At 36.3% G+C, this 7,627-nt stretch overlaps 1 long non-coding RNA gene across 2 annotated transcripts in view; it reads left to right on the top strand.

Moving 5' to 3' along the window:
- The window catches only part of LOC128249902 (uncharacterized), a 14,184-nt gene extending 7,786 nt beyond the window's left edge, over positions 1 to 6,398 (top strand). Inside the window, exons 2-3 of one of the 2 annotated variants that reach the window (XR_008266052.2) lie at positions 488 to 583; positions 5,965 to 6,398. This is a non-coding gene — a long non-coding RNA (uncharacterized LOC128249902). Of the gene's footprint in view, positions 1 to 487; positions 584 to 1,664; positions 2,099 to 5,964 lie in introns of those variants that run through there. The other variant, XR_016242501.1, reaches the window with a different exon arrangement.
- Positions 6,399 to 7,627: the final 1,229 nt, after the last annotated feature.

Here is a 7,627-nt window from a genome sequence, read left to right as displayed (position 1 = left end):
GAAAAATAAGAGAAAAAAATAACAAAAAAAAACTGTTTAATATGAATAAAGTTTTTCTGAAAATTCCATACAAGGTAAACAATGTGAAAACATTTGAGAGACCGGACTGTTACAGAGGATAGCTGAGAGGGTAGGTTGGGAAAAATGTTGAATTTAATTATACTGCTGAGTCGAAATAATAAAAAAGCTGGGACCGACAGAAAGTTAAGATTGTTGGTGTTGTTTATGTTGTTTCATCTTTCTGTAGTTGAATAAACTTTAGCTAACGGGTGAAATATTTGGAAATGGGAGAGCGGTATAAGTAATAATTACCGTTGAGTATATTAATAGTAACTAGCTTAGATGAAGAAAATGGTGTTGTAGGTGGCTGAGGCAGTAGGGTTTTCTCCCTTCTCCCCCTACCATTTCCCTGGGAAACTAAATGCTTATAAATGCATTATAAGTACTTGCATTATTTTCTTTACACTACGAGTTCAAGTTCTTTCAGGTCTCCGGTTATACTGATCTACCACACAGGTTTTGATGTGAGAGAAGGCTGGCGATATGGGTAGAAGCATAGCACGTCGGACCAAGTACGAATAAGGTAGGGCTTCACATCTGTATCATGGAGAGTTGATTAACTGAGATTATTCAGGCAAATGATCGGCAGAAGCTCTTCTATAAGTGTTTAAAATCTAAGAACAAGCAAGATAGAGAACTTCTATAAGATCAGTTGACTGAAAGTTTTGAACAATGTAACTAATGTAGATTGGAGTGGAAATGGGCTTTATAGCCAAATGATGAAATCCCCAGATACTTCCAGTCTTATTAGACCATTCAGCTAGGCATATTCTGTTTTTTCCCCCCTTGTTTTCAGATTCGTTCAACTAAGTGCTTATAATATTTTGTTTACTTTCTCCAGGTTCTGATTTCAAATTCTGCCCAAGGTCATCTGTAGCCCTCTTTACAAATTTCAGTTATTTTCGTTAATTTGAGTGAAGGGCGATGCAGCGGCAGAAACACTAACGAGCCGGACTCCGATCACTAACTCGCATTTGATATTTACAGATACACTTTATCTTTCATCCTTCTGGAAGTTGGTAAAATAGGTACCAAGCATCTCCTAAGTTAGTTCAATCGACTATACTTCCCCCTCCCCAATATCCGGCTCTTGTATTGACGTAAGAAAAATCATACCAAGGTTATTTTTACCTGTGTTATTTCAAGGATGAAATAAAGAAAGTACTACTCAAGTACTCAGTATATATAATCTTTTCCTTCACTTAAATCTGGTAACATGTGACTATGTTAGAAATCAATATTATAATGGTAATTTTTGCCATTACTGTTCTAATTACACGAACGTTTAAAAGGCAGAATTTAAACGGACTGGATTAATTAACCAAACTAAACTTAATCATTTTTATTGCTCGCTCAAAAGACACCAGCTTTGTTCCCAATTTTAAAGGATTCCTAATGCCATTTTCCCCCAACCTATCTTGAGGTTTAGTTTAAATAGAATTAGTAATATACATTACGACTGAGGAAAGAAAAATCACTTTAAGATGTTGGCGAAATATCTTAGACAGTGGCTTTCTGAACAGTTAAGGTGCAGTCTCTTGAAAGAAGTTTGATGAAAAATCCTTATACTGGAATATACTCTTGTTTTCTTTTACTTGTTTCAGTCATATGACTGCAGCCATGCTGGAGCACCACCTGAAAAGTTTTAGTCGAACAGATCAACTCCGGGACCTACTTTTTAAAGCCTGGAACTTATTCTACCAGTTCTTTGACGAACAACTCAGTTGGAGACGTAAACAAACCAACACCGGTTTGTAGGTGGTGTTGGAGAACAAACACGAACGGAAACACGCACGCGCAACGGGCTTCTTCTATCTAGCAAATTCACTCACAATTCTTAGTTCAGCCTAGGGCTATAGAAGAAGACAGTAGCTCAAGGTGCCACGCTGTGGGACTGAACCCAGAACCATGTGTTTTTAGAAGCAAACTTCTTACTACACAGCCACACCTGCACCTATTAGCCATGCCTGCGCCTATTGACCATACCTGCGTCAATTCTTGATTTAATTTTATTAAAGACCTACCTTTTCAACATGAGAATTTTAGAAACACCTAATTATATTTTTATTTATACCTGCCAAAAGTAGTCATAGTTGTGTCTAAGTCATAGAAATTGGAAGAAACTTTTGAAAAAAAAAAAGAAAAAATTTAAATAAGTCACGATGGGTTTCCTTATTCCAAATCTCCGTTTTTCTTACGTTTGTCAAAGTTTTTATCAAAAAATATTTTATAAAATAATAGGTTCAACAGTATAAATTATTTTTCGAAATGTGGTCTTGTCAGATGGCAGTAAACTTCAATGCGGCCTTCCAACATAAAAATAGTTTGTCACCTTTGTGTTGACTTTCAATTCCATGTCATTAATTTGCTTCGTTCCTAGTATTATGTGGTTGTGGTTGCATATTTTGAAGTAAGTATCAGGCATCTACCAAAGTCGTTTCAATAGAATGACTATATCCACCTTTCCCAAACACGTGACCTTTGTTTTGACGTGGGAAATAACACGCCGAGGTTAATTTTCCTTGTATTGCTTCTTGAGTAAAATAAAATAAATGCCATTCAAGTACTCAGTCGATATAATTTATTGTTCCTTCATCAAAATTTAAATTAAATAATGGTTTCAAATTTTGGCACAAAGACAGCAATTTCGGTGGAAGGGCCAAGTCGATTACATCGATCTCAGTGCTCAACTGGTACTTATTTTATCGATCTCGAAAGAATGAAAGGCAAAGTCAACTTCGGCGGAATTTGAACTCAGAACGTAAAGACGGACGAAATATCGCTAAGCATTTCGCTCAGCATATTAACAATTCTGCCGCTCGCCATCTTGGATTTTTATTAAATAATGATAATTTACACACTAGTTTTCTAAATAAATAGTTTTACGACTGGACGGCAGAATTTAAGATGATTTGGATTACTTTGTTAAAATTACTATTAATTGTATTTTCTTATTGTTCCCTTATAAGACCCCACCTTTATTCACGATGATTATTAGTTAAACCATTTTTAGAAAGGATCTGCCAACAAGACAACCAAACAGGAGGTTGACAAATTCTATTCTGTCACTAGCATAACCTTGTTTTGTTAACTCTGGACAATTCCATCTTCAAGTATTTAATGCGGCTAGTACATTGTACAAATGAAATATGTTTCAATAGTTTGTAATATCGGTTCAACTCCTCCCGTCTAGTGGGTATGGGCTCTGAAGTAATTCTCACTTCCAAATTCCCTGTGATTCTATTTCACTGACTATAAAGACGTACCTCTGCAATAATTTAAGCCCACCAAGGTCTCCAGTTATGACAGCGTTTCTGAAATTACTCTCAAACAGTGATTCTTTCTCGACCTATCTTATATCCTCGCCAACCTTCAAAATAGCAAACTGACGAGAAAGCCTTCGTGAGGTCGATCAAAATAGTAAACAAATCTCTTTAATATCACATTTTAACACCATCCGCAACTCGTTTATTTCACAAGTATGAGAAATAAGTAGCTGTGGATGGAGTGCCTTTGACCACAGGTTTGATTGAGCAAGACAGATCTCAGCTAAGCTACAAACAATAATTTACATGTAATTATCCCAACTTTTGAAAACACATAATAATGTACTCTTAGCTCTTAAGAAAGGATGTGGATTTAATACCTTCCTTTTTTCCATTCCTCATAAAGTTGGTGGGAATAATCATAAACTCCTTCGTGATTACCATTACAAGTTCCATACGATCACTCATAAGTCTATCGCATAAGTCTGTCAATCATAAGTCTGTCGCATAAGTCACATAATAGTTGGCTGCTGTACACAAAAATCTCACCAAAAGCAATGTTGTTGTTCTAAACATCAGTATTACATTTGAGCATAGTACGCAGGGGAAAATGTCTAGCGGCATTTCGTAAATTCTTTACGTTCTGAGTTCAAATTCCGCCGAGGTCGACGTTGCCTTTCATCCTTTCGGAGTCGATAAAATAAGTACCAGTTGAACACAAGGGTCGATGTAATCAATTTAACTCCTACCCCGAAATAGTGGCCTTGTGCCAAAATTTGAAATCTTTATTACATTTGTGCATGTCTGGCAGGAGAAGCTCCCGCAAAATAACGCTCTACCCGCCTCTTAACTCCAGAATTGCAAGTTTCCTATTTGACTACACAATTACAATTTGTCGCTATATCTGATCCATATTATATTACCCCCTGCTGTTATTCGGATTCAGTTCTATCTCTGATATTCTTTCCTCTTTACATTAACAGCTTGTTCACCATTACTTCTAAGCATACATTCTCCTGTATATAATACCCTTCAATTCTTAGCGGTACGCCGATACGTAAAGAAACGTCAGTCTCGTGCAATCTAGATACCCCAAGTCAAGCGTGCAGTATTTCTAAGAACAGAAATACTAAAAATCTCCTCCTATGGGAAACGGGCAACTTAATCTCTTAAAAAAAAAAAAAAAAATCAAAGCACAGTCACTCATATCAAGAAGACACCATCTTTAATTATCAATGACACACACACACTTCAAATTCTATAAAATTGCTATAATTTACAGTCCGAGATGAGATCTCATGCTATGCATGTGTGTGTGTGCGTGTGTGTGTGTGTGTGTGTGTGTGTGTGTGTGTGTGTGTGTGTGTGTGTGTGTGTGTGTTTGCGTATGCGCGCGCGTGTATGTGTATGTGTGTCTGTGTATATATATATATATATATATATATATATGTTTATATATACATATATATAAACATACACACACACACACACACACACACACACACACACACACACACACACACACACACACACATATATATATATATATATATATGAATTTGTGCTGCAAGAAGTAGGTTATATCGGATTCTCATCTGTCGTCTTTTAGCTGAAGAATTATGAGAAGCATCAGTGTTAGTTGGTCAAATCGATGAAAGGTATTCCAGCTGTGTTCTCGTCACCTTTTTTCTCCAGACATTGTTCCCAGGTAGATCCGAATTTGCAAGAGATTTCTCTACAGCTATAGTAAATCAAACGACCACATAAACCTCACTCGTTGACCTCATGACAATAACAATGATTAATAATTAACAATTCTGCTAGGAACCGATTTCCCTAATTATCATTACTATTACAATTGGAAAGGTGATGAGCTGACAGAGTCGTTAGTACGCTGGACGAAATGCTTAGCGGTATTTCGACTCGTCGCTACGTTCTGAGTCCAAATTCCGCCGAGGTTGACTTCGCCTTTCATCCTTTCGGAGTCGCTAAATTAAGTACCAGTTGAACACTGGGGCCGATGTAATCGACTCATTCCCACCTCCCCCAAGCTGCTCTCGTGGCAAAAATTTGAAAATTATTATTATTACAATTGGAAAGGCGGCGAGCTGGCAGAATCGTTAGCACGCTGGACGAAATGCTTGGTGGTATTTCGCCCGTCGCTACCTTCTGAGTTCAAATTCCGCCGAGGTCGACTTTGCCTTTCATCCTTTCGGGGTCGAAAAACTAAGTACCAGTAAAACACTGAAGTTGATGCAATCGACTAATCCCCTCCCCTCAAATTTCATGCCTTGTGCCTTTAGTAGAAAGGATTATTATTACAATTGAGGTCGGTGGATAGCAGAATCGGTAGAGCACCAGAGGAATTTTCTTATGGTATTTAGTCATGTTTCTTTACATTTTAACTTCAAATCCCATCAGGTTTGACAATGCCTTCTGTTTTCCGTAGTCAGTAAAATAAGCGCTAGCCAAGTACTGGAATAATTCAATTGACTGTGTTTTCCCACAAATCTATTCCTATGTGCCGGAAGAATCCGTAAAGCAACGGACAAAATAATTTGCAGTATTTAGTTATATTCCTTTACGTTCTGAGTTGAAATGTCACCGCCGAGCTAAATTTTGCCTTTCATCCATCCAGGATCGAACAAAAAATAAATAAATGAAGAAAGAAAGAAAGAAAGAAAGAGAGCAAGAGAGGAAGAAAGAAAGGGTTCTAGCTGTAAATTAAAGAATAAATTTCAATCAACTATTCTCCTTCCTCAAGAAACGTTAGTCTTAGCTAATGTTAAAAATGATTATTATGGTATGGCGCATTGCAGAAGCGGAAGAACGCTGGACAAAATGTTTTGCAATATTTATAGGGTTACTTAACGGTTTACCTTTTAATCTTGTCGTAGCTGACATTGCGTTTCAGTTTTCCAGCACCGAATAAGTAAATGTCTAGTAAGTCTTGAACAAATTTATACGACAGTTCTCTTCTCACCAAATTTATGTTCCAATCCAAGTAGCTATGCCTGTGCTGCGCCGATGTCAAATGTCAGGCTCGACTATATAAAACGGAATGGAAACCACAGTTGTTTTTGTTGTTGTTGTTTTGTTATTGTTGTTGTTGTTGTTTTGTTATTGTTGTTGCTGCTGCTCTTGTTATATGTTGTTTAACTCAAATCAGTTCTGATCGAGAAGACTAATTTGCCAAAAGCGTTCCAGCCGTGACCACTTCGTATTTTTTACGAGTATCTAGGATTACGCAATTGATTTTTTTTTTTTCATTAGTTAATACAGTAGCAGGACCATTATTACAGCGTCGGATAAGATGCTTTCTGATATTTGTTCTGGCTCTTTCCAAACTGAATTCAAATACTTCAATTATTAAACAGTTACGGGAAGTGGGGGTAGGTGGGATAAAATTTAATATTAGTCAAGTATCAGAGTCCATTTAATCAAATTATCCCTTTACCAAATTTCTTATATTGTGTCTATAATAGAAACGATTATTTAGTATAGTAAGGAGAGATTTGTATGAGATATAGATTCTATTTCTAACTCGTCATTTGATCGTTTAGAGCAGAGGTTTTAAGTAACAAAAGTGCGAAAGAACCTACGGGATGAATGCATGATGGAAAATGTAGGGAGTCCTTAATTCTACAGAATCATAGGTATGCACACAATTACAGCAAACAGTATTAAAATGCTATCATGCATTAACTAGATATTTATTATGCCTCTGATACCAATTCACCAAGACACTAGTGAGTATAATGTTTCGAATTTAATTAAACTTCTTACACTGCATATTAATGCATTGGAAAGCATGTTATATGGGGCTGATAATATAGCACTTCTTAGTTTGCAAGATTATTTTCCGTAACACAAGTCGTTCTTGGATAAATTTAAAGTTAAGTAAGCCTATTTATATATGTAGTAGCAAACGTCTTGCTATTTTCTATGCGTGATTCTGCAAAGGTGTATATTTTTCATTAATTGCATAGGATTGATTTTTCAAGTCCCAACATAAACGGCATTAAATTTTGTTATCGAAATATCTGATTGCAAGTGAATTAACTCAAATTACAATGGTACAATATTATGCATAAAAACATTTGAAGTGAAATACATTAGGAAATAATAAGATTCGTAATACTGTACTACACTATGTAGTTACAACAAAAGATGTTGATCACTGCCTGAGGTGTGGCAATGGAATGAGGAATACTTGGAGGATGAGGAACACTTTCTTCTGTTGTATTGTTCATTATCAACATTGACTTGGGAGGAAAAAACTTATCCAAAATTGTTTGATA

The sequence above is a fragment of the Octopus bimaculoides genome, chromosome 1 (assembly GCF_046866305.1).
Source record: "Octopus bimaculoides isolate indiv1 chromosome 1, ASM4686630v1, whole genome shotgun sequence".
Lineage (NCBI taxonomy): Eukaryota > Metazoa > Mollusca > Cephalopoda > Octopoda > Octopodidae > Octopus > Octopus bimaculoides.
Note: the sequence above shows the minus strand (reverse complement) of the source record. Positions and strands in the feature narration are given on the sequence as shown.